This window comes from Rhipicephalus microplus, chromosome 3 (genome assembly GCF_043290135.1).
Source record: "Rhipicephalus microplus isolate Deutch F79 chromosome 3, USDA_Rmic, whole genome shotgun sequence".
NCBI classification, from domain to species: Eukaryota; Metazoa; Arthropoda; class Arachnida; order Ixodida; family Ixodidae; genus Rhipicephalus; species Rhipicephalus microplus.
The window spans coordinates 70,684,982-70,711,589 of record NC_134702.1 but is presented as its reverse complement, the minus strand read 5'-3'; the positions used below and the strand labels follow the sequence as shown (position 1 = coordinate 70,711,589).

Genomic DNA, 26,608 nt, shown 5'->3' with positions numbered 1-26,608 from the left:
CCCGTCCGCCAGCGCGGCGAGGTTGTCTCTTCTTTTTTTTACTTCTCTTTTCCGCTGCCGATTCACCTACTTCCCGGGCCGTCGCTGCTTCTTTCTTGTTGCCAGCACCGCTCGCGGGGCCGACCGCCATCTTTCACCGTTACGGGCCGCTCGCCGCTAGAGCCGTAGTATATATACGTATAGTACTCGGCTGCTGCTTGCACGGGCCGAAATTGGGTCGCCCGAACACTGGCCGTGGCTGGCTTGAGAAGGGGGGGGGGGGGGGCTGTACCGGCCGTGCCTTGCCAAGCGAGCGGAGGACCTGCTCTCCTAACTCCTTCGCCCGAGGGGTGAACCTCTAAACGTCGTCTCGACGCCGCTTCTTTCTCACGGAGGAGGGGGGATGGAAAGCAGGCTGGGGTCCAAGGAGGCATTGCTCGCTCCGCCGTGCAGCATCCAGCGTGGTTGGTGTCGTTTCTTCTTTAGTAGTGCTTTGCCGCTGCGCTTCCCCCTCGCTGTGCCGCGTTTGCTCGAGCCCGTCCGGAAAAGACCTTCGACGTCGGGGAGACTGCTCGTGTCTTGGCGGCGTGGCTCGCCCTTTGCCGTTGTTCTTTCTATTAAGCGTTGTTGCGGCTGGGACTCTCTCGTGCCTCATCATCTCTTACTTCTGCCTCGCCGCTCGCTTGTCTGGCCGTCACTTGGCGTATTGGAAGCGGGACGGGTCCCGCAAACCCGTAGTTACGCGATCATACCGCGACTATCACGACTACCGGCAGTCTCCTCTCTGTCTAGTTCGTTTGTCGTAGTATAGCGTGTAAGGTCCGGGTTAAGAGTGCGGGGGAAGGAGGCTAGAAAGTGGCGAAACGGAACGCGGTGTTCATCGCGAAGAGGAAAAAAAAAGGCAAGTTTACGGGCCGGACCCGAAAGACGTGGAAAGACAAACAGAAAGATCTGTGGTGCGCAGGAAGGGAGGGAGAAAAGAAACAAAAGAAGAAAAACGCTGTGTCAGTCCGTGCGCGGCGCTCGAGGGCAGTATAATGCGAGCGTACAAAAAAGAGCCCCCTCTTTCCTCTATAAGGGTGGGGGAAGGGGGAATTCCGGACTATCGATTTTTCTTACTGAGCAGGTGCTCTGCGGGGGCTCGCGGCGGTATCTTTCTTTTTTGTATGTTCTTTGATTCGTTCGTGCGGGACGCTTTCGCAAGCCCCCGCCTGGCACCCCGCTCTGCTGCTGTCGTCGTACGTGCCTCCTTTCACCTTTTTTTTTCTTTCTTTTTGTTCTTTCTCTGTGCTGCGCCTGTATCTTTTTTTATTTTGCCTTCCTTGCTCCCTCGATCGTGTCTGCGTGCCGTTCGTCCGGTTTAGCCATTTTATTTTGTTACGTTTATGGCGTTGGCCTTCTCCCGTCCTCCTCTCTCTCGCGGAGGTGGGTTGCCTTACCTGCCACGCAACTTGGCCCCGTGTGGGAAGTACTGTTAATAATCATAACGCTTGATGCTGCTTCGTGCGCGCCATTTGCTTGAAGGAAGAAAGCGTGGACGCCCAGCATGCAAGGCCTCGCCACTCTCTCTCTCCCTGTCCCGTCGTCGCGTCATTCCATCCGACCACGGCGTAACCTTGAGGGCAGCGGTGACGCAGGGCTCCGTATTGGTGGTCGCGAAGAGAATAATAGCGCGCTTGTCTAGCTGGGAAGTTGCGCTTCGCAATGTTTATTTATTTTCAATTAGTCGAAACGTCACGACGGTTGTCGTCAGAGATTTTTTTTTTTCTTTCTTGAATTCCGCGTCCGCTGTACTCTTTTTAAAAGTTCAAGGATGGTGCTTCAAGATTGACGCTTGCGCCTTCTGTAAGGTGCAAGCTTTCTCTCTTTAAGTCGTGGGTGCGACCGTTGTAAAGTGTTTCGGGAGGATTGACGATGATTAGGTTTGTCCTTTCACCCCAGCCTGGACCACCGCGTCATCTCGCGTTTGTATGTGCCGGTTATCGGAGCCTCGCGATTATCGAGCACTGTTGGCAACCTAAACGGCGCTGCTACAGTCAAATTACTCTCTCGTCCGCTGCAGCTTCTTTATCGATTCCTGCTATCTTTGTAGCGCAGAGAGTTCCTCGATCGGCTTTGGCGAGATCTCGCTTTGCTTTTTTTTATAACGGATGTCATGTTAAGCCTTACGAAATGTTCGCGTCTGGTTGCCGCTTGACATCGGGCTAGCTGCCGTGTGTTTACTTGTAGCGCATTTTTTTCTTCTTTGCTTTCAACATTTATTACCCTCTCGCCGATTGCCGCGTCGGGAAATCTCTTCCTTCTGAGCCCCTGTGCAAGCTAGAGCATGTGAAAAATTACCGCTCGAATCGTGTTGTTGCAGCCCGGAGACTTTGTGGAATATGATTGAGTGCCCTTTCGGGTGTCGGCCATGCGTCTGGATTGCTGTTTTCTTTTTCAGTTTTTATCTTGGCGGTTGCTGCGCGTGTGCGATAGGTTCGGTCTAGAGTGCATCGATGCCCGCTCCTCTTCGGTCGAGTGTTCCCTAACGTTTTCACGGTGGAGGTCCTCTCGCGAGGCTACGGCCTCGCTCTTCGTTTTAAACGACCCGCTGTTGCCACCGCACGCTGTCGTGGATTTGAGTTCGTATTGATGCTGAAGGCGTTCATTACGAGGCTGTCGCACAGCCTTGTCACTTCTGGGATATTGTCACGCGTTTCTGCGATTTCGGATGTAGTCGACGCCACGTCATCCGTCCGTGCTTAGGCAGCTTGCTTACTTCGGTCACCTTTGCGATATAAGAATCTTCTCTTTCCTGTCCGCTATCTTTAGGCGACGCTGCTCTTTCGGCACTAGTTCTGTCGTGCTGCAAGTGCGCTGCGTTTTATCTCGCTTATCTCCGAGATTAAGCCGTCGGGCCCGTGGCCTTTATCGTTGACGTCCTTACGGCGTGTTTATCTCGTCTCTTTGTGTGTCCGTTTTGCTTACCCAGCGCTGCAAGACGACGGAGATAGCGAATTAAGTGAGGCGTACGCACCTGCGTGATAGATAATGCGGTGGATTTTGCGCACGAACCGCGCTGCTGCAAAAGTGTTATCGCACATTGCTGCCGTTCCGTTTTTTTTTTTTTCCTTTATCGGGCTAGGTGGAGGGGGCTGCAATTTGCCGTTATCGTCAAACGTGACGACCTCTTTTGTTTTCTACATCCCTCCGCGCGCGCGTTGGTCGTTCGATGGGGGACAACGAACGCAGAAGACTCGCAGCGGCTTACGTGTCATTTCTTGCGGCGTGTGTAAGGTCACAGCCGCCGCTTCTGGAAGGGCACGTTTTTAACGTTGCGTTTGTTGGCCATCGCATCGCCCGCAACGCAGGTAGCCAGCCGGCCCCTGTGTTTGGGGCTCGATGTATAGTCCGAGCGACAGACTGATGGCCTTTTGTTCTCGGGTTCCCTTTGTGTATCACCGTCCTCTACTGCTTTCCGTGCCACGGCGGCTGGGCCCCGTTGCTCGTCGTTTGGACTCGCCGTTTCGAGCCTGTGTGTAGCGATGGCGCTTATACGTACATTATCGGACTGACGTATTCGTTGGGTCACCACTTGCCAATGATGGCTATTGCTGAGCGGACGCTGTTGGACAATGCCGGCTAATATGCGCACCTCCTCACCCGCCAACGTTGCCTGACTGCCGACCTCTGAAGGTCGCGGGATCGAATCGCAGCCGCGTTTCGATGCATGCGAACTCCTCGGGGCCCGCGTACTACGATTTAGTTGCACGTTATAAGACGCCAGGTGGTCGAAATTTTGGGATCCCTTCGCTGCCGTGTTCCTCGTTATCATATCGTAGTTTTAGGAACGTCAAACCATAACTTTATTGTTGCGTACCTTCTCGCATTATCACTCAGCCAAGCTTTGCGCAGAGGCGGTGTCGTACCCGATGAAGTGTAAACTGAGGGGCGACTATTGCTAGTTGAACTTTTATCACTCAGCCAGCAACCTGATTTCATTCTACCCTGACTTCAGCAGCCATTTTCCTTTGTTGTAGTGCTGTCTGACGAACAGTGATAGCGGGCGGCGCGTTTCCGTATCGCACGTTCAAATTGCGTGCGCTCCAAAGGTCACCGGCGATAAGGCTTGTCAACTTGCGTGCCACCTTATCTCACTCGAGACGCCCACGTCGGCTCGAGCGAAGCTTCTCGACTCGATAACGGTTTGTCCGTGGCTGTTGCCACGCGCGCGCTGCGTGTAACCGTTTTTTTTTTCCGTTAACTATATCTATCCACTGTCGGTGTGATAACGTCTTGTTGTGTCCTTTTTACCTCTCTCTCACGTCTGCTTATCTCTTCCGTGCTGCCTCTAGACACTCTCTTGAAGACGTGCGCGCGTTCGTGTGGCGCGGAAATAACTGTTCAAGCAGACGCTGAACGTGCAGGCTATCGAGTTTCCTCGACATATACACTAGAGGGAACTCTGGCTCTAGTGTCTGTGGGAGCTGCAACGCACGGCGCTTCAGCGAGCTTGGGAATTGGTGGGTAGTACACGAATTTGTCTAATCTTCGTACTTCTGGCTCCGTTTGTGCTAACTTGGCTTGGAGCAGTTTTGTCACGAAACAAGAGATCAGCAAATGTTTCGTAGTTGCGTTTCACTACCATTTCAAATTGGGTCGCGAAGTTTCAAAAAGGTTCGTTCTTGCATTCGAAACAAAACCGAAACACATAAATAAACGAAGCCACAGGTGCGATTCTAAGCCCGCAAGTACGAACATTGGGCACATCCCGTGCACTACCCATCATTTCCATGGTCGCCGAACGATCGCAACGCCGCAGAGCCCCCTTTTAGGAAACCCCACGGTGCAGGCGTAGCAGCAACGCTAACAAATTTTAGGAAACCCCACGGTGCAGGCGTAGCAGCAACGCTAACAGCGCTTTTTTCTCGCGCTCTGACCTTGGTGGCAATAGAGGGATGCTAGATTGCTTCTTTGTTTTATCATGGATGACTTTACTGGCTTTTTACCACCACCCAGGCTACGACCGTTACACAAGAATTGCGAAGCAGCAATAAATGTAGGTGCCACTGCCTTCGCGTTTCCTGCATGCTCAGATTTGGGCGCACGTTAAAGAGCCCCAGATGGTCTGAATTTCCGGAGCCCATCCACTACGGCGTCTCTCATAATCGTATGGTGGTTTTGGGACGTTAAACCCCACATATCAATCGCCAAATCTGCGTTCGCGTTTCTTTTCATCCCCACTGTACCCGTGAAATCTGTAGCGTCTGACGAAAGCTCCAATCTTGGCAGGTTAGCCGTTTCGAATATTTATTATTATTTCGAATGTCGCTGCGAGTCGCCAGAGAAACAAAAGGTCAAGTTAGTCGCATCTGTGACGTCACATATTCCTAGCTGTTTTGGCTGTGCGCTGTTCGACCTTAAATCCGTACGCTATGCCCACCCGCGAACGTGTCTAGTGCTTATTATTTTAGCGCGCTCATCTTTTGGGATGCATCTACGTTGTGCCCGACCGTAATAATTGATTATGCTGGTTGTAAATGCCGCACATCTTATTTTTGTAAGTTAATACACGCACGTGGAACTGGTCTGTGACAAGGTGCTTCTGTCCCTGCTATTACTGTATGCATAGTTTTACATACTGCTAACATAGCTTTCTACGCCGTGACAGCTAGTCAGACATGGACTCTTTAAGACTTCTAGTCATGGCCTGTGCTGTGAAAAAAGAAAAGTTAAAATTGAATACTGTCGATAGTGTGCTCGGTTGCTTTAGTTTTCGGTTAAATTAAATCGGTGTAGTTTGAAAGCATCAGCTTGACACGTCATACTTGCTGTAAAGTGGGCTTTCCTGCCATTTTTTTTAGACCTTCACGCTTTAAAAAGCTATTGCGTTGACCCCTGCCATGCCCAGCGAGCTTGCACGAGTACGACAAAGCCTTTTATTTTCGAACTGTTCTACGCTAATGCCACTCCTCACGCCTTTGGTGCACTTGTGACATGAAAGCAAACTAAACTGTTGAATGGGAACAAAGGTTTCTTCTAGTTCCCTGGTCCAGGGTCTTTGCTTAGAATATTTTTTGTACATGCCTGCACTGTAACAGGTTTGCGAAACCTTTAGCGTGACATTACCGTGGGGTGTTTTGAAAAAAAAAAAAAAAGCCTTTTGTAGTGCTGTGCACCTTTCATTAGAAGGCAAGGAGTGCGAAAGCAAACCTTGTTAGAAGGCCTACTTTCACGTTTTCGGGAACAGTCAATCCACTATGTATTTGGATGTGCTGTCGAGTTAGCGACCTGTGCAGTATTATTATTTTATTGTTGGTATTGTCATTATTTTCCATGGACGCTAATTAGATTACTTTTCGCGAACGTAGGTTTCACGACGAGTTTGCATCTTGACATTTATCGCGTGCTTTCAGCGCGCATTTTAATGTTGAAACAGTGTTTCAGGACTAAAAAAAAAAAAGTGTTCAGGACTACACAACTGAACGAGTCAAACGCAGCCGAAAAGAAGGCGACGGAAACTTTATTGAGAAGGAAATCAACAAACTTCGTGTGCCTAAAATTCTAACGCTAAGCTTTGTTTTGTTTTTCTTTCCCTATGGCAGCATTCTTTACTCTCGAACGAAATGGCCAACCATGTGGTTTCGTTATAATACCGTATACGTTAACATTTCCAGCTGCTCGTTTCACTCGCCTACTAGTTATCGCGTTAACTTCATTGGTTAGTCGAGGAATGTTAGCTTCGGGAAACGGGCAGGTGGGATAAATTTAGTCAGCGCGGTCTCTTGTGGCCTGCGTGTGTGTGGGATGACTCGCTGATTTTTTTGTTTTTGTGTGTACGTGTGTGACTGATTACTTTTATGCTGACAGTTCCATTGCCGGCGCTTTCTATCTTTCTTTCCTGTTGTTTTCTCGCGTTATACGAACGTTGGAGATGTGTGTAGACTATATTCTACGATGGGATTCAGTGCGACCAAGCCGCGTACGTATGAAAACGGTTTGGTTGGTGCATGCGATGTTTGCTAGTCCTATTAATTCACGTCGGAGTATGCAAGAACAAGAAAAGATCGCCTTGACAACCCCGAGGTGGCGCCGCCGCCCATAATATATCTTGGGTAATGTAGTCTATAGGTAGGACATATATGTTGCCGTGTGGTACTGTCATGCGATAACGCCGTGTCACTGCTGCAGCAAAATCCTTTCATCGTAACGGCGATTTGGCTAAAACAAAGCAGACCAAGTCCTTATTCAGGTGGAGTGTATGCTTAAAAATTAACCGGAACAATGCGTGTAACAATGCGTGCCTCGATATTTTAATACGTAATACCTGCTTTAGGTTTTTATTATTGTTGCTGCTTCTACACGCTAAATTATCACGCAACACTCAACCTCGTGGTTAATCAGCCCACGGCATGAATTCATGCGATAAAAAGGTGTTTGTGATTGTGCCTGCTTGCTGCATGGATTACTTCGAATGCCCGGTCGGAGCTGTTGTCGTTGAAGATCCAAGCCACGCTTTTTGCATATAGGGCCGAGTGCGCGAGTGGTGGTCGATTGGGGGAGCGTCACCACTTTTGTGCATACCGCATGTCTCTGCTCACAACGGCAAATCGTGGCTTATTTAACCGCTTTTCTTGCGCCTTCACGCGCAGTTTCCTACTAATTGGAGGGGAAAACCTTGACACGTGTCCCGTAACTACTTAACCACCTCGGTGTTGGACCGTTGTTGGCTCGCGTCCGTTATACGTAATCATCGGTAGGAGATGCGGATAACAACGTTGCTATAGATCGACTGTACGTGCTGCTCGACTGCTTTTTTTTTTTCGTGGCACTTACTGGTGGCCAGCGATGCCCTTGCGCTGAACATTAGTACTAAACCGTCGAGCAGTTATTGCTGCTTAAGTGAAGGGAGTGCAACAGTTAGGTCGGAGAAAATTGCGCGTTCCGCGCATATAACAAAATGGTGATATGCAACGCGAATGGCATGTGATTCGCCACGCATGAACAATGATTGCGCTTTGTCTACGCACTTTTCTTTTTTACTTTGTGGCCGAAAGTATCGTGGTAATTGTTACATTACGTATTCATTGTTCATAAAGGTGACTATAATCCCGGATGTTCTGTGGAAACTCGATGGCCCCAAAGTTTCATCTTCTCATGCGAGCTGTCTGCCCAATCAATGTGCCGCACCGAAATGGAAAGCAGGTATCGGAAGTTGATTTAAGAGTTCGCGCTTTTCTCTTTACGCTTTCAAACGAAATAGAGGTGCGTAGTTTGTTAGGCTGTGCGCAGCTTAGCCAATGTATTATTTTTTTTTGAGATATCAGCTTATAAGCGAAAAAAAAAAGTGTGTAAGGGAATCTGCTATCGTCTGTTTTACTAGGATTCCTTTCTCCGCCATACTTAGCAGGTGACGTATGTGTATCCGAAAGCCGTTTATGACCTCTCCTTGTAATCGGCGTAACGGTATGTGCGAGCGTAACAAACAAACAAGTGATTAACGATTAACATGACTCGTGTTCTCAACGCCCGAGTCAGCTTGTCAGCTAAAGTTATCGGAAAACGATGGTATCGACAAGGAGGACGGCCGTTATTAGCTGCTTCGAATTTCCGGCTGCTTCGCTGTCGGCAGCGACACGTGCGCAGCTTGTTTTCGTCGTCTTCTGCGTAAATATTCTCCCCCCCCCCCCCTTTCCATGTTTATTCATCACATCGTCCGCTATCGGCGACGACCTCGTTTGAGATAAGTGCGGGGTCGTTTATCGCACTGACCGACAGGATGCTTATTTACCTTGTTTTTTTTTTTATTTCTTAATTATTGTAAGGGTGTGCTAAGGTACGCTGCGATGAGTTACGCTAATAATCTTTGGAGTTTTTTGGCTTTTCCCTCGCTCGGTGAAGTTTATCTGGCGTAATATTGGCGAGTAAGACGAAGCGAATGTATTCCATTCAGTACCTGTCGCGCGTTTTTTTTTTTTTTTTTTAGTATGCTTTCGTTTTGAAAGCAATGCTTTGTGGAGGAAGAAGCATTCAAGTACTGTTGGTAGATTGCATTACTACTCTTCATAGCAATAATAATAGTTTGCAGTCATGAATTGAAAAAAATGCTTTTATCAGAATATTCGCATGAACGAGACTGCGGGCGTCGCCATATTTAAGTTAACACACCTGTTTCACGGACGCCACTGATATTATGACGCACTACGCGACAAATCTTACCATTAATTTGTAATGAATAAAGCTAAAACTACAAGAATGGAACCGAGGACATAATCTGACAACGTTCTTCGTTACGTTGTGAGCCAAAGCGACTCGGGAGAGGAAGCGATCTCAGCAACGTATTGCCACTGACCTTCCTGCGCGAAGTTCGCGAGATACCGGGAGTGGTCCTTGACATTGTTTCTTTTGCTTCGTAAGTCAACATTCGTCTCGAAGAAAACGGTTAGTCGAACTGTGTACGGATTGAACTAAGTCTGTATGTATCCACCTATAACGGTCTTAACGCGAGTTGCCTTCATTTCGCCATTTTATAGAACATCCCTGCCTCCTTTCCCCGTCGGAAGGTTGGTTGGCTTGCCAAGGGGGCGCGTGCTTTGAGAAGAGCGTCTTTTCTCTCTCTCTCTCATACTCTCTTGCAGACTGTCGTGTTTTCGTCGTCTCTCGTTGTGTTTCCTCGTCGGCGCTGTTGCTTTTGCGCGATCCCTGGCTTTTTCGCAACGCCTGCGTGGCTCATGACCGTGACGTGTCGGGCGACGCGATTATGTGCCGCAACCGTGGCGCCCGTTGGTCCGAGCATAGGAAGAAGGACGCGCTGAAGCTTTCTCAGAATGAATGACCTCGTCCTTCTATCGCCGCCGCCGAGGTGGCGGCGTCACGAAGGGGAGGGGTCGTCGGGAATGGATGGAACAAATAAATGGAGAGCCTTCGTGCTTTATTCTTGTTGACCGTGGCTGGCGGGCGCCCGCGTATGATCTCTCGGCAGAATCGATTCTCCTTCGTCGTCGTTCATAGAGTAAGCTTTCTCTCGCGGCCGACGACGACGGACGGTGAGTGCGATGAAAACAAAGGGTATTCCGTGACTGCTGGCTGATCAGTCGTCTCGCGTTGCATCTGCGGGCGATGCACCGTTAGTCGGTTTCTTTTTGTGTGTGTGTATGGCACGTGTCATTTGTTTTGCTCTGGCAGACGAGTGTCTTCTCGTGTTGCGCGCCTATGTCGAGAAAGCTTCCTGGACGCTGACATCATCTGCCCCGGGATGTTATCGCGCCTGAACCCACTCCCCCCCGCCCCCCCCCCCCCAAAAAATATTATTGGCCCAAGCTGTGGCGTTAGCTTTTGTATCCCTTTGCAACAGTACAAAAAAGGTGATCCTCCGTTGAAATAAAAAAAACTTTTAGAACTTTTTTCAAGAGCGTGTCGTGTAACGGAAGTGCAATGCCATATTTGTGACGTAAGACGTTGGCCGGTGCCGAAGGCGTGGTGCAGTCGTAAGTAGAGTGCATAGCAAGGATTTCAACTGCCCCATTCGAGTAATGTATACTACTATACGGAAAGATTTCCGTGCTACCATACTGGGCTGTGAGTAGCCTTGGTGGGAGAACTAGTGCTACTGTAGATGCATGCGCGTGATAAACGGTTGGGTTGGCGCGTTCGACGTGTCATGACCTTGTAATAAATTCGCGTCGCGATGTACAGAAATAACGAGGCATTCGTTCTATAGCGCAAGGTCCATGTTTCTTACGCAAAATAGTTTGTACCAATCACCTGTTGACGCTGGCTTATGATGGTGGTGTGTGTTTACCAAATAAGCTAATAACGGCTAGTGCTCGCTCTCTGTTCCTGGGGTGCTTTGTCTGACCTCGGAAATAGCGTGGAACTTCGACGCCTCTCTTTCCGAGAGCTTATTTGTGGGATTCCTTTCGGAGGCTTTGTGCAACTGTCTGGTTGTGTTGACCGTGTTCAAGGTCATCCAGGGTCTCTTCTTCTCTGTGAAATGAAGTGCGCGGTTTTTTTTTTTCTCATTGAAGAAATATTAATTTAACCCTACCTCGATCCGCACGCTCTGCCTCCCCCCCCTCCTTTTTTTTTAATTTTCCCACGAGCCTCGCAGCATTCGGGGCATCTATACACAACGACATTTTACGAGATACCGGAGCCGATCTCTGTCAACATTATAAAACTGATTCACTCTCTTGCCATTATGCAACTTGACGTTCGTGGTGTGTCGTGGCATTTATACGATTGGTCGAGTGAGCGCACAAACGGGCGTTTCTTTGTGGTTCGTTGAACGCTCCTCATACCCGAATGTCGGAGCTCAGCGGTGACCTACGCTCGATAGTCGGGGTGCTTTTCTAATCACACTAGCGAAAGGTTTTTTTTTTCTTTTCCTTAAGCATTGTTGCCGGAAGTAAAGGATAAACAAATATCGTTTATTCTCGCAAAGCTTCCGATGAATGTTTTAGTTGTGGCGGCTTGACCTGCTGTGTTTAAAAGGTCGTATCTGGTTGAGCAGTGCATTGGTTCCAGGATTCTTGTTTTTTTTTTTACTTGTGCTATTCATGTAGGAACGTCTCCCCATCTGCCTTAAAAATATCGCCGCCATTGATCGATCCCTTTGTTATCGATTTCATTTTTTATTACTCTAACGGTGTACACGCCGCTGGAGCTTGCCAACAGAGCCCTTACACTGGTATGGTCCCTGGATTTGGTTCTCCGTCCATTGCGGCTGCGCCCCCTCTCTCTCTCTCCCTTTCTACCCGACTGCGATGTCCACATTTTTCAACACACACACACACACACGCACACACACGCGCGCACGCATGCACACACAAATCCGACCTTCAAAGGCAGTTCAGTTCGACGGAACGCCTGGCCAAGTCTCGCGGCTTCAATTTCTGTAATTACATTCACACAGGCAGCACCCGCTAGTATGTTGACCTAATGTTTTCTGGACACCGGTGTAACACCAACAACGTCTTGTTTTAATTTCAATGCTGTACCCCGCCACGGCGATCTAGAGGTTGCGGTACTCGACCGCGCTGACCCCGAAGGTCGCAGGATCAAATCCCGGCAGCATTTTCGACGGAAGCAAGAACGCCTGAGGCCCGCGTTTTACTTGGGTGCACGTTGCGGAACCCCAGCTGGTCGAACTTCCCGGAGTCCTCGTGTCGTAGTTTTGGGACGTAAAACTCCCGGGAATTACTCAATTTCAGTGCTGTGATTGCCTCCCAGGTCTGTATTTGTTAGCATCGCGGCGCGCACACGATAATTTTCGTTATCGATTTCGAGCTAATGATATTTGTTAGCGTTGGTATGTAGAGGGACAGAGCACGTGGAGTGCTCTCTCTTTTTTATTCTTCGTTTTTCTTTTTTTTTTCCCTTCGTTATAACCGTCCACTTTGTCACGCCACTCAGTGGCTACGGCGTGCGTCAGCTTGTGTTGTCGGCCAACTGTCCCGGTCGCCACGCATCGGCTAACATGTCCGCGATGGTTTTAAATTACGGGGGGCCCTCTTCTTTTGTTTTCTCCCGTTGATCTACTCGTACGAGGCGGGTCGCGTGACAGACGTTGCCTGTGTGTGTGATACCCGTAAACGGCATTCCAGTTATTGCCGTATGTTATATTTTTTTTCCCGTCCTCTTTGTGACACAGCCGTCTCGTATGTTACCCGCCGTTGCATGTACCGTGCAGCCTTGCGGAAGTAATATACATGTGCCGTGTCACGTCACTTGAATCGACGTGACACTGCCGCATGAAAAACGAAATGCCGCTCCGATTCAGGAAAGTTGACCTCTTTTGTGATTGACACACGGGCGTTCCTTTCGCTGATTGCGGCGCGTTGTTTGAGTGCGTGGCTTCGCTTCCTAAATACCTGTCAGTTATATCGATGTAAGTTACGCGTCACACTTGCGAGGTTGTCACAAGGTGACTAAGCTGCGCACTCTGCGGCATATTACGACGGCGTCATCGGAGCGATATCTTCCTCTTCGTGTTTTTTTTTTTTCCTTCCTACCGAGGGCAAAATTTTTCCGCCTGTCCGCTTTGATTGCGACTGTCCGTTTTAAAATCGTGACAGCGCCTAGCAGCAGCTGCTGGGGTCGACGGACGCGGGGCTGTTAATGACGCAGACCGCCCGTCGGTCTCACGGCCGGCTTCTTCCTTAGTGTACGGTCACGACGGTCGCGTTCAGTTGGCAGCCGTTCTGCATCCTCGAAAGGTCGCCGGTGATGTGTCCGCCAAGTCGGCTCACAAGTCGGATTGAGAGACGCACAATGAGCTATCTAACTATACGCTGGGAAATGTCAACTCCGTTAATCGACCGGTTTCGCTGAATCTTCATGTTCCGAGTGACAACTATGACGTGTCCGGGAATCGCATGGACACGCGAATAGATCGCTTGGATTAACTCTTTGTAACCGCCGTGGTAGAACACTGGCGTAAAAAGACGGTCGTAGTTTGCGTTGTAACGTTAAGGTTATCGAAATATTACAACTGCAGGTTCCGTAGTTATTCACGGGGAGAGGTGTTCTTGCCACTTTGTTTTGTGACATTGAAGCAGGTTAACTGCAAACTTGTTATTGTCATCAAAACTGCTGTCGTGGATTGTCAGCACGTTCAAAAGCTGCATCCGTGACGTCACGTTGAAGCTATAACACGCGCTCTCAGACTCGCAGAACAGTTCCTGGTTATCGAATTGGACCTCAACCTTGCTCGGTTCGCAACGCCCTACCGCTGTCCTTCAGAAACGGTGCCTCGCCGATTGTCTGGCCCCGTTGCGATAAACCGGACTGGTTGCATGTGGTGTCTCCTGCGAAGAACTGAGGCGGCGTGCTGCCTCAATTTGTTTGCCCGTCCGTCGCTCCTTCTACCTAGTCCGTGTTGGTTGGGCCCCCACCCGCCCGCCGCCAACCGCTTTGTTTCGCGCCGCTTTTCTCTTTCTTCTTCATCTAGTCGTCCCATATCCACGCACGACGGCAGCAGGCAAACCCTCCACCAGCCGTCGTCTTCTTGATCGACGTGCCCCCCCCCCCCCCCGTCTCTGAGCGAAACGGCCGACGAAGTCCGTCCACCTCTTCGTCGATGACGTCGGGAGGGAGAAATGACAACGCCGCCGAACAATGGACGGGTGGAGGGGAAGAAGCGTGCTGCAGCGAAAGCGTCCCAGGTAAAAGAAAGAGATGGGGGGGGGGGGGGGTCGATCGTTCCAGCGGCGCGCTCAGTGTTATTGTTACTTCCGCGGAGGGAGGGAAGGCACTCCTCCGGCGTGATGGCTGGCTGACTGCCTGGCAGGCGGTTCAGCCGCCGCACGGGCAGGCACAACTCTCGTGGCAGCGCAGACTTGTTTCCTTTCGTCCGCCGCCGCCTTCTTTATCCGCTTCGTGATTCATCTTGCTTTATTCATCCCGAGACTCCTCCTCCTTTCTTGCTGCTACACTACGCTCCGAGAAGCGGCAGCAATTCCTACTGCGCCGTTTGCCTTCTGGCGAGAGCCTGGTTTTGCTTCTTTTGATACTACGCTTCTCTCTGCTGCTTCGTCTGACGGCGTCTCGGTCTTTTTCTTGTATCTGCAGCCGTCGTTCCCTTCTCACGCGTGCGTCCTCGATTTCTTTTTTTATATATATATATAAGCTCATTTTTTTTCCTCTTCCTTTTACGCGCGACGCTTGCAACACGACGAGAAGCCGCAGGGGAGAGAGGCCGCACACACAACTCGTTGGGTTGTGCGGAGGTGTATTAGCTTCGCGCTTTCTTCTTTTTTCTCTTCATTCCTCCGCTCCCCGCGACCCCTCTTCCCATCGTTTACGTTTCTCTCTTATCTCTTTTTATTACGACGTCTCGCTTTATACGTTCTTTCTTCGCTGCCGCGCCCCTCCTCTCCTTACGAGAGCTCGGCACCCCGCTGAGCTGCTTTTTTCTGTTGTGCTTGTTTCGTTTCAATCTTTTTGTGTTTGTCGTTATCTGCAGCTTCGGCGTGTGTGTGCCTGCTTTTGCTTATCTTTATTTCGGTTCTCTTTAGCTCTTACTACCGTGTCGTGTAGCCGGTTTTGATTTTTTTCTTGTTTGTACTTCGGATGGCGTGTGGAGCTCTCTTAGCTAGCGGGCTGCTCTCGTATAGTGGTTTTTCGTGGCCTTTTTGTTTGTTACGTGCGCGTTCTTTTCTGTAGCGCGGCTTGCCCCCTTCTATCCCGTCTGACTAGCTGTTTATCTCTCAACCGAGCTCCGTGCTTATCGGCTTTCCTCGCTTGCGTTTCTTTTTCACCGTGTTTACTTTATCGCCAACGCTATCTTTTTGGTATTCGCCTTACCTCTTTCGCTGAGTGTGGGTCGTCTTTTTTTTTTCTATGGTAGCTCACCCTTTTTGTTAATGCTTTTTTTTTCTTTCAGCGCGCGGTTTTTAACTCCCCCGGACAGTTTATTGCCGATTTCTCGGCAGCTCTCTCTTTTTCTTTTTATTGCGTGTGTTGTGTACGTGTATTCGATGCCTGGTGCGCTGTTTTTCTGCGTACCCTCTACCTTGATAGCCGGTCCCACTTGGGCTGTTTGGCGATCTTTAATTCCTCCGCTCTTTCATCACACGCACTTATCTGACCTCATCCCGTAGTAACCCCCCCCCCCCCCACTATTTGTCTCACGTCTGTTTTCTTTACGTCTAGTTCTTTTCCAGGAGCGCCCACTGTTCAGCTTTTTCTTATGTATTTCTTTCATGGCGCCGCGTTATTTCTCCTCCGCTCAGGCCTGCAATTTCCTCGCCGCTACGTCTCCATCCGTGTTTTTCTCTATTTTCTATTCCTCTCTCGCTGCCTCGGCCACAACCATCGCTCGCTTTTCGTTATTACTATCTGTGTCGTCGCTCCGAGGAAGTGAGCGGCGCCCTGCTTTCCTGGTACGTTCTTTTTGGTGTTTTCATTTTTCTTCGGGCTCATCGTCGTTTGAGCGTGCCACCTCTCGTTGTTTATTTCATTTTTTTCGATCATTTTATTTATTCAATTGCTCGCCGTGATCCAGTCGTCCGGCCAGTGCCTCTTTTGCCCTCCCCGTGACGAGAGAGGGAGATCTCGGCTTCTCGCTCTCCGTTTTGATGCGCTTCCCCTCCCCTCCTTTTCCTGTCTTCTTTCGCGAGACCCCTCGTCACCCGTCCAGCGGATTTTCCTTTCCTCTTTGTTTTGCTTATATTTTTCTCGCTATGGCTGCACTTATTTTTTTCTCGCGCCTTCGTTTTCTTGTTGTCTTAGCTTGCCGTTTTTATCTGGGTTCGTCGGTTTCGTTGTACGCGTACGAGAGAGCTGGTTTATGTCGCATCTCGCCGTTAAAGAGGCTGCTGCCTCGCTTGTTTCTTTTCTGTTCTCATTCCGGCTTCGCGTTGCGCTTGGGTTCATTTTTTTTTTTTTTCATCTTTAACCTCGTTTTCCTTTCTCCGAAAGGGTCGAGGAGGCCGTAGTGCTCGTTCGCGGGAGAAGGACGCTGTTGGGGCAGAGAGAACAGGGGTATTCGGCGCACCGATATTTTTGGGCGTGCGTGTGCCGCCGGGAAGCAATGAGAGAGAGAGGTTTGCAGAGGGAGAAAGCGGCGGCGCTAAGCTCGCTCGCTTCTCAAGGTCATCGGCTTTGCAGCGCTCGCTTCGTCGTCCGCCGAGGACGAACGCCGGTGCATTTAAATTGCTCTCTCTCCTTCCTATTCTCATCCTTTCCGCGTCTCTCTCTCTCTCTCTAGTGCCCTTTTGCGCCGCTCGCTTGTTTCTCTCTTTTTTCTTTGTATAACCTTTACGCTTGGGTTGCTGCAACGTATCTCTCTTACTTCATCCTTACTCCATTTCGATTGCTGCTCTCCTCGTACAAGCTCGCCTCCTCTCCCCCGCTCCTTCTCTGTCGCTAGTTTGCGCGTCGTGTCTTCCTCCCGCGTGCACGTTTTCGTCTTCCCGGGGGTTGCGCTCCCTCTCTCCTCCTCTTCGCGGCATTTCCTCGGCGTGGTTTATGTACTACTTTTTATTCGTTGTTACTTTGTTTCTTGCGGCGGAGTGGGTGCCGGTTTCCAAGAGCCCGTGTGTATGCGCGCGTCTGGTTGGAATGGCGGTCGACGCAGCGTAACCAACACGCGCGCTCACAATTCATCGTACGAGCGCCTTTGGGGACCCGTGTTGTCTCCCTCTCGCCTCGTCTGTGTGCGGCGGGGCGGTAGTACGTGCGCGTATAATGGGAAACAAAAACAAAGAAGCGCGCGAGACAGCTGCTGGCAAGTGCAAGGTGTACGAGAAAGGAGGCGGCGTTCCTGTTTCTCTTCGCCTGCCTCCTCCTGGGCGGCGTGTTTTGTTTTTGTTCTCTGCGCGTAGCTGGCATCTTTATTTCTTTTTCGTTGCTACCGCTCGGGTCGGCTGGCCGCTTTTAGGAGGGTTGTCTCGCGTTTTGTTGCTTAGATTTTGTCGCTCTTCGTGCGTTCGTACCGGTTTGTGTGTGTGCCGTTCGTGCGTCCGTTTCTATAAGTGCCGAAACTGGTTGGCGATGCGCTAGCGAGCTCCAGCCGTCGTCTGGAGAGGTTGTGTTGGCCGCTTGCCTTGTTGAACCCCCCCCCCCCCCCCCCTCTTCGGCTGGTGCCACTTAATGTTGTTTTGTTTTCTCTCGTTTCTACTCCCACGAGAGACTTATAGTACGCACCTTCTCCGCAGTCGGGTCCTCCTCGCTGGTGGGGTTTATATTTGCGTCTCTTTCAATACTCGCAGAGGAGTTGCGGAATGGGTTGGGGTCTAGGGGGCGTTAAGGCCTGTTTGGGAGGGAGGGCCGTTCTTCCTTCCTTTGTGGTGGCAGTGTTTTCTTTGTTTCTTCTTTCTTTACAAGCGTGAAAGAATCGCTTCGCGCTGCGGAATTTATATCTTGTTGTTGTACGCCGTAGCTGCTGACCTTCTTTTTCGGCCCGCGTAGCTCGGACTGCGTGCGTGGCACGTGCATCGCAGCCAAAGCCCGTTCCTCGGGGCAGCAGATGGCGTTGTTCGCCACCCCGTCTGTGTGTGCACCGTTTTCATTTTGGGAGGACGCATGGGCCGGGGTTGGCTTGGCCGGCTCCTTGTTTATGCTCGCGCCCTTTCGGGCATGCCAGTCCTCCCAACCCCATCGCTGCTTTCTTGGTCAAAGGTTGCGCGTGCTTTTGAGGGACGGAAAATGGAGTGGGAGGCTTTTTTGGTACGGTCAAGTTAGAAGTTCATATGGCACATATTCTAAGGCATTGCACACAGGTCACGGTAATTTAACGAGAGGACAATATAGGACCGGACCTTCTCGAGGAGCGTTGGCTAAGTGCGCTGCCTAGCTCAAATCTGCACGACCAACTGTGGGTAATCCAACGGGCCCGGAAATCGCCGCACAAAACGTCGGGGTGTTCGGTGTGATCTCGGACTCTAAGCGCTGTTTTCCAACAAAACAAATAAGACTACCTGTGTCCACATAGCATGCACATGAGGCATCCGTATTGCGAACAAAGTTGGTGAAAACAGCGCAGTGTTCTGCTCCTTCCCATGTCTTTTCGTGTTCCGTCTTCACGCTTATAATGCCTTACTTAGAACGTGGTCAGCAACCGGTGTGCTTGGTGGTTCCATAAGGTAGTTCCATAAAGGCTCTTTCTCTGGGACTGCCTCAAATTAGAGACTGGAGGAGGAGGTGTGGTTCGCAGGCTGTCTGTCGCTTTGCCGCTACTTCTGGTTTTTGACAATACGGCCTTGGTTTCAAGGAGGGGCGTGTGGGTCTACATTTTTTTTCTTTTCCTGCTGGCCTCGGACCGGTCTGCCACGTTCCGTTTCGCATTTCCTTTTCTTCGGGAGCGGTCTTGCGGTCGCCTGCCCGAAAAGGAAGGAGTGTTCGTGGTTTTTCACGGTAGTGTGCGTGCTCACCCCCCCCCCCCCCTTTTCCCTTCTTTTTTTTCCTTTCTGGGCTCAACAACAGTGGTTGTGCGGGGGAAGCGGCGTTGTGTGACCGCCTCGACCTTTCACCGAAGCGGCGGCTCGCTTGGAACGTCCGGTTTCTGAACGACGCTGCTGTTTTGGCGTCTCCCGTCGCTCACCCAACCGCATTATTGGCGCTCCTTTCTCGCTGTCTTTCATTCCTTTCCTTCTTTTTTTTTTCCCTCATTCCTTTATGCCCCGCGTAATTTTTGTGCCGCGTCGATTCTCTCACCGTTTTCCCCTCTTCAATGCGAGAACGAGGAACACCACAGCTTTGTTTAATCTCGAATTTTTCGTTTTCGAGCTGCCGCCAATCCTTCCGGCCTTGACTAATACAGCGCAAAACGGTGTTGCGCGCCTCCGTTGCCCAATGCGCCGTGTCAGCTGTTGCTGTGATGACGTAAAGATGATCCGTCATGGCGGTCTATTTTGCTCGACTGCTGACCCGCAGGTGGTGCGATCTAACCCCACGGTGCGGCTGCAATAACCTAGAGAGACGAGTAATGTCCAATAGAATTGGCCTTTAATTTAATGCTTGCTAAAAAAAAAACTAGTCACAGAAAGACGCACCTTAAGCACTATATAACCAGAGAAGGTTGCCACGGTTAACTAGCTCGGCGCAACCTCCTTGGTTTAAGCAAGGTTTAGCCGCGATGCCGCGAACTAGCGGCGGTGAAAGGTGGGAACTAGACACGGAGCTCAGGCCCTAAGAAAGTGCGTGCATGCCGCTCCTCTAGTCCAGCTACAATGGCTAGATTCTAGCCACTGTAGTCCGGCCGTGCCACCTTTTGTTTAGTACCTGGATGGCGGTACGTGTATGATGAATATATGATGAAAAGATGCGAAGTGGTGGTACGTGGAGTGTTCAATAGATGGACGGACGGAAGTGCGGACAGACTGGCAGACGCTTCGCTCCACTCATCATCATGCACTCCGTGAATATGCTGTGGTTTCTTGAGGTGCGCGCCAAATAACTCCACGGCAAAGAATGTACACGAATCTTTATGTGCAACGTCAAAGAAGCGGTTGCAGGCAACGTTTCTCTTAACTCGCTTCGTTATGCACAGTTTCGAGTTTGTGAGCGGCAAGAGTAGCGTTCCGCTGTGCCCACACGACATGTTCATCCGTTGCCGTTTTATAATCACCACAAAGTTTTCTCGTTTACTTTTCGACGTAGTCCGCATCAACGGTCGCCTTCTCGGGTCTGCCTCGACACTGCATTTGCCAGTGCGGAGGGAGGACGTGCCTTGAAAAGGTGTTTCCGGTTGTATCGTGCTCGGCCTCGATCTTGTTGAGATATTCATTCCTTGATCGAGGAAATCCGCACATGATTTGTAGGACTCCCGTGCCGGGGACGCAAGTTTTTGAGTTGGCAGTTTCCTCTAATGCTCCGAAAACACGATTTCTTATCTTACCTTATCCCCCCCCCCCCCACACACACACAAACTTCCTTGGAAGAATTTGGAGATAAGAGCCTTACTTATTCTTGGCGTGTTTCTGTGGTATGCCGCCGTTAATTTCCGAAGTTCTGACGATATTGTCGTGTGCCAGCCCTCGCTTTATTCGTATTTATTTTTTTTTCGGTGAAGCCGCGGTTCAGTTCAACCTTTTTCCTCTGTGTATAACTGTCATCCACGTTTATAGCCATCTTCCATCCCTCTCTCTTTTTTCCCCCCTTTGGTAAAAATATCTCGCGCCAGGTTAGGTACAGGTTTTGTTCCTTCTCGTGAGGCGACTGTCGCTACCTTTCCGAAATTTTAGTTCTCGTAACTGCCAGAGAACGTCGTTGAAAGGTGTCAAATGATGTCTGTCTAGTTTGGTAGTCTGGCAATGGATACTTTTCTTTTGTTGCGCTGTTCCTTTCTCTCGCGGGTACTTGTGTGGAGCGAGGTCTTGCCTAACTCACTAAGCCCCCCCATCCCTCTCTTTCTTTCTAGGTGTATGGTGTTGCGTATAGATATTCTGGTTTAGCCGCGATAAAGAAGCCCGTTTACTACTTGAAAGGCCACAACCATCCTTTCTCTGATAGTTATGAATGGAAGGAGGTTCGTTTCCTCGGAATCGGTTCTGCGTTGTCTGAGCACGTGTGCCAGAAAACTCGTTACCCTAAGCTTGTTTTATTAATATTCGCCACTGCGGTACTTTTCTCGTCATCTTTTCCGGCCGCCCTCACAACGATGTTATCGAACGGCCGATACGAAATACGCTGCCGATTGCATTGACTTCGTCGGGTTTATTGGTTCGTTTTCTCCCCGTCGTTCCTTATCGTCGGACTCGCTGTGGAAACCGCAGCGGAGTTTTTTTTTTTTTTGTCTTATTTGCAGCGTTGGCTACCCTTAATTGCGTTTCCACACACCCGGGGCAGCGTATCTGGGGTTGTTTTTGCTGTCAAGGCACCCCCCCCCCCTATCCTCTCGAGCGCTGCGAATTACTACATGTCCACTCGACCTTCTATGAAAATATTAGAGAACGAAGCAACTAACCTTCTGGCTTTATTTGAGAGCAAAAAAAAAGGAAGGTATTATTTGGGTGTGGGCCTTTTTATTTGTCTTTTTTTTTTCATCGGCGGTGCTTAACCACCCCGAAAATATTACGCCTCAGTGACCGGTGCCATTAAAAGTTGTATCTTATACCCTTAAACATTTTTTTTTACTGGCTTATATTTCTGCATTTTACGAAGTTAACAGAAAAAATCGCTTCACGTCCCCCTCGCCCCCCCCCCCCTTTGTGCTCAAGGGAGAAGGACTACAAGATTACAGAAAAAAAAAATTATTATTCAGTTTGGCAGGAATTGTGTGCAATTACTGTTGAGGAAATGAAACCGGAAGTTTTTCACAACTTCCGCACCAGCGTCACAGATTCTCTATAGCCTTTTTTTTTTTTTCTGGTTGAGACGGAGGCTTGCATTCCTCGTTCGCCAGTGCACGACGCTGTCGAAATCCGTGACCGTCGCATTGTGATGCAAGGTCTCAACGGCGTCGTCGCACGCTCTCCTCTGCGCGCGTCTCTTTTTTTCTGCTCACGCGAAGCTCCCTCGTCGCGGCGGTAATCGACGTGGTCATTGTTACTCCGCTGCAAAAGCGCAACACGCCTAATTTTACTGCCTCTTAGTGGCGGTTCCTACCTCTTCGTTATTACCATTTTGCCACATGCTCCGACGCGCTCATATGCGGACAAGGGGGTGTGCGGTCATGGACACGTCCATGGCGGACGATAGATGACTAAGTAAGGAGGCTAGCGATTTACTTGGAAGCACGGTCTCGTGCCGGTTGTAAATTTTCGTGGCTACGAAAGGTTTAGTGGAAAAGCTGAAGTATGCCGACAGTAGACGTGTTTAACACAACGCGAAGGAGACGCGTTATTAATAACACGCGCACACATGTATCTTAGTGCGCGTGTTCTAGGCTTATAACCCGTTGTCCTCGCGCAGTTTAAAACATGCTTCGAAATCGATGAAGTAAACTAGCCCCAAGTCCAACATTATGCGTTACGACATTAGGTACTCAGCCCGAAGCCCCCGTTTCTAACCTGACTGTATGTGACGGCGTCCCACCAGGAAAGGAAGCACGATATGCCGTAAGAATGTATGTTCCCTACTCCACACGCATAGTTTTTTTTTTTTTTCCCCTTTGACACACACTAAGCGCGAAAAACCCGATTCGTCGGGTTAGTTTTCTTCATCCGTTTGTACGGTTGCAGCGAAGGACACGTTGCGCTTAAAGAGAATTGCACGCAAACGCTCGGAAGGCTTAGCGGCTTCGTTTCGTCCTTCTAATTGCTGTCATCGAAATTGTTCGATGTGCAATAACTCTGTATTCGAACGTTTCCCATCTGATTTCATCAAGTCCGCGGGATTTCCGTGTGATTTTACGGAGCACATGACGCACGTTTCCTTATGAATTTCGTTCAGTTCGAGATTTTACAGATGGCGCAAATATTCTGCATATTACGGACAACTAGAAATTGTCGTCGTTTTGCGGACAACGCAAAATTCGTGAAATTTTACGGGCAAGCTCACAAATTGAAATTTCCGGGATTTTACAGACAACATATGAAATCGTAGTAATGAATTACGGAACGTTTCAATGGAGCAACCAGCGCCCACCACGTACCCACTTTGTCACCGTGCTGCCAGTTCTCTCTCTCTCTCTCTCCCAATTGGCCCCGCCGTACACTCTGCCCAGGCTTCCCCTCGATGCTTTCATAAAAACGTCCTTACAACCCCCCCCCCCCTCCGGTCGTAGCGTAGCCGCATGCAATGGCAGGAATGTTATTCCCGCTTCACTTTTATTCGTCCGTGAATGGCTCGCCTTGGCGATGGCTTCACCTTACTGCCGTCCGCCAGCGGGGGAAGATCATTGTCTGCAATCGAGCCGGCGGCAAAGGGGGTAATGGGAAGGGGCAGGGGGAAGCAACAGTTACGGCGGCGGCGGCCATGATTACATCTCGAGGACGGCGTGGAAAATGAGCGCGAAAAGCGGCAAGCCGAGCAACTAGCTGGTTGCGCGCGCCCGTCACGGCCACGCTGTTTCACAACAGCCTTTTCTTTACCCCTTTTCTTCTTCTTCCTCCTCCTCCTCTGTTTTCTCGGAAAAAGTGGCGGCCTCCTCTTGTTGCGATCTCGTTTGCGTTCTGATCGCGAGTTTGTTGTTGCTGCTGCCGCCGGCACCTCTGCTGGCTTCGAATTTATAACGAGCTGCTAGCACCCGGCTACTACTACTACAAGGTGCCGCAGTCTCGTCGCCAACGTAGCCGTCGGCGACTCGTTTTGCATTGCCGCGTTAGTGGCGGGCTCTCCTGGTTAGCAGGGATGATAATTTTTCGTTCGATGATTGGCTGGCCGCTGGCCTGCTCAAAATAGCTTACTTGGCGGGCCGTGCCCTGTTCTGCTTATGCGCATAGTCGAAACTGACGATAAAATGAATGTTCGTAAAAGCTTGCGCTGCCTCTTAGATTGACAGGTCATGGATTGATTGATCTATACCCAGCTGACACACCGAAACTTTAGAAGCAGTGCATGCTTAGAGGCATGTCAAGTAGTGCACCCGCAGTTCATCTGGCAGACACATTAGCTGCAAAGATTCTATCACTGCTCCCTGGAGCCTGACAGCAGAAATGCTTATCTTTATAGAAGTGTGCCGCTGTGGTCGTTCCTTGGAGAAACTTGCAGAAGTACTCACGAGTCATGCCATTAACATAGTGGCAGCATTTGGGGTCTTTTGCGTGCAGTTTGAAAAAGGCCACCAGCCACTTTTGGGCATTACTCATTACCTCACATTGGTAATAAGTGCGTCAGCACTTTCGTCAATGAGACAGCTGTTGTATTTCTACGCTTGTTTTTTTTTTTGTGTGTGTGTGTGTGTGTTCTCTCGGCATTACACAATCAACAAAAGTGCGCAGCATTAGTGAGAGTTGTTTTCCCTGCAAGCCTATTGTGGCACATCTGTCATCTCGTCTCCTCACAAAAACTCCTCCTGCAGTGTTTCTGCCAGCTAGAATGGGGTTCATCTTTAACTTGGCCTCTGCACATACCTGTTGAAGGCATCGATTGTCAGCTGTTTGTTTGCACAGGGTGCAACGGCCTTGCGCTGAATGCATCAGGGGCGATAACTTTCCTATCCACCGCTGCTTGCAAGAATTCTTGGAAATTTTGTTTTATGATGGCATGCGTGTATACAGCAGAGCCATGCACGCTCGCTGCCGACAGCTGTTCTTGGGGGGGCCAACTGGATGCTGCTATTGGTATCTTCTTGTTCCTTGACAAAAGGCCCATCATTTTTCCAGACAACAACGGCCGCCGCAGCTGTTCGTTGAGAAAGCATCTTTCCTAAGTCTTTCTGTGCGCAGCTGCTGCGAGGGAAGCGGGGAAGAGGTCAACGTCTGACTCACAAAACTGCGCCGTGTGGGATGGCTTTTGATAGAATTTTTTTCTCTCGATTTGTCTCTTTACGATTGGGCACGTGGGGCACCTGTTTTCATCCTTCAGGCATTGGCGTGACAGGTCGATGCAGCTGTTTTCGAATTACACGAGCGTCTGTGCATTCACCCACAAGGAAGTTTAGCATTGCTTGTGCTTTCATTTTCTTCTTGTTTTGACTCCATATATTTTTTTGTTTCATTTTCAAATATTTTGACTGATAATGTGAAAAGGTTACTTTTTTATAGCTCTATATCTGCTCTTTTCATTTATTATATGTTTTATTATTATTATTATTATTATTATTTCTATTATTGCTTGCAACGGTGCTACTAGTGCAATGAGAAATTTTCGTGGCACGTGAGTATCGTGTAAAACGAATACATGATTTTATTGTGCCCTCGTTGGAATGCTCCATTCTTGAATTGAACCTGTTGTGTAGCAAAAGTGTTCCTTATATGCTGGAATGCTGTGGCGAGTTGTACATTGGCTGCTGCTTTGTTGGACACTGTAAAGCGAGCATGCCTCCCAATTCGCGAGGTGGGACTTGACATCGCATTGCTGGATAACTCGTGCATAGTGACAGCACAGACATTTTGTTACCCACTGTTCTTGTGCATAAAGGACCGGCAAGAGCTTCTAGGGAGAACTTCCAACGAGTGATGTGTGTGTGTGTGCCTCAGGCTCTTGCGAAAAGCCACTTGGAAACGACAGTGAAGTAGCGTTAGACTGCCCGCTACAACCTAGGGAGCAAGTGTAGTGGGATAATACACAAAAATGGACTTTGGGGCAGCTAGGAAAGGGGGGGGGGTGTCTGAAAAGTGCGAAATAGTACATGAAAAGGACGCTGTCTTACTTGCGCTGCTATAAGAGCTTGGAAGTGCGAAATTATGAAGGATGGTATATGATGCTGTGTCAGTTGAACTGCTTTAACTTTGAAAAAAGCTTGGGCAGTAAACATGTAGGCCTCGAGATTGTAGCTTTTCTTTTGTATCTTATTCACGAGAAATCCCGTTAGCGTAATCGTATCAGATAGCAAAGGGAGATTTACATCCGCGAAATGGCATCAGGTGCGTTGCAGCAGACTAGTACGTTTGCTCACTTCACACAATGGCTTATTTCTGGCGGCACGTGTGGGGCCGGCAGTCGTCTGCATCTGCAGCAGCTGGGCGTTTGGTCGGGGATGTCTGTGAAATGCGACACATGCGTCTGCTATTTCCTGTTGCTCGGTGGCAGCATACACATTTTGTAGGAACTGTCCTGGCCTGCGCAACTCTGTCCGTGTGCACTGCGCTGTTTCTCGTTTGAGGCTAGACACCTGTGACATACATGTTGGTTCGAATTGCAGCCTTTTTTTTGTTGCTCCATTACCTCACCCTCTGTGCACCATTTGTGCTAGGAGGTGCCTGTCCAACAAGGAGCTTGTCGTGCTTCTTGTTGAATAATGGAGGTGTGCAGTTTTCATATCTGGAGTTTTACATGCTAAAACCATTTCGCGATTGAGGTCTGCTTTTTAGTGAAGGGCTCCAGAAATATTGTGTGATGCTCCATAACATGCACAGTTTTTTTTTAAGTGAAGTTTTCAGAAAATAAGAGCAGTACATCGATATTGTGGTTCCCGTAATAATGGTTGGCAAATTATTTCTCTACAACATTTATCTAGGAGTATGTTTTCCCATTTGGAACGATAGCTCTATACGTTAGCACAGCCCATTTTGTAAGCATGGTTGAATGAGCACGTTGGGTACACTGCATCTTTAGCCAGCAGCGCAGTGACTAGTCTAGAATGTAAGCGGAGGGGGCTCTT

General features: G+C 49.6%; 1 protein-coding gene and 1 pseudogene across 2 annotated transcripts in view; both read left to right on the top strand.

Annotated features, from left to right (window-relative positions):
• LOC119173636 (uncharacterized) overlaps positions 1–26,608 on the top strand; it is an 80,272-nt gene that overhangs the window by 14,658 nt on the left and 39,006 nt on the right. The window lies entirely within an intron of this gene.
• Positions 3,862–3,977, top strand: LOC119160207 (U4 spliceosomal RNA; annotated as a pseudogene).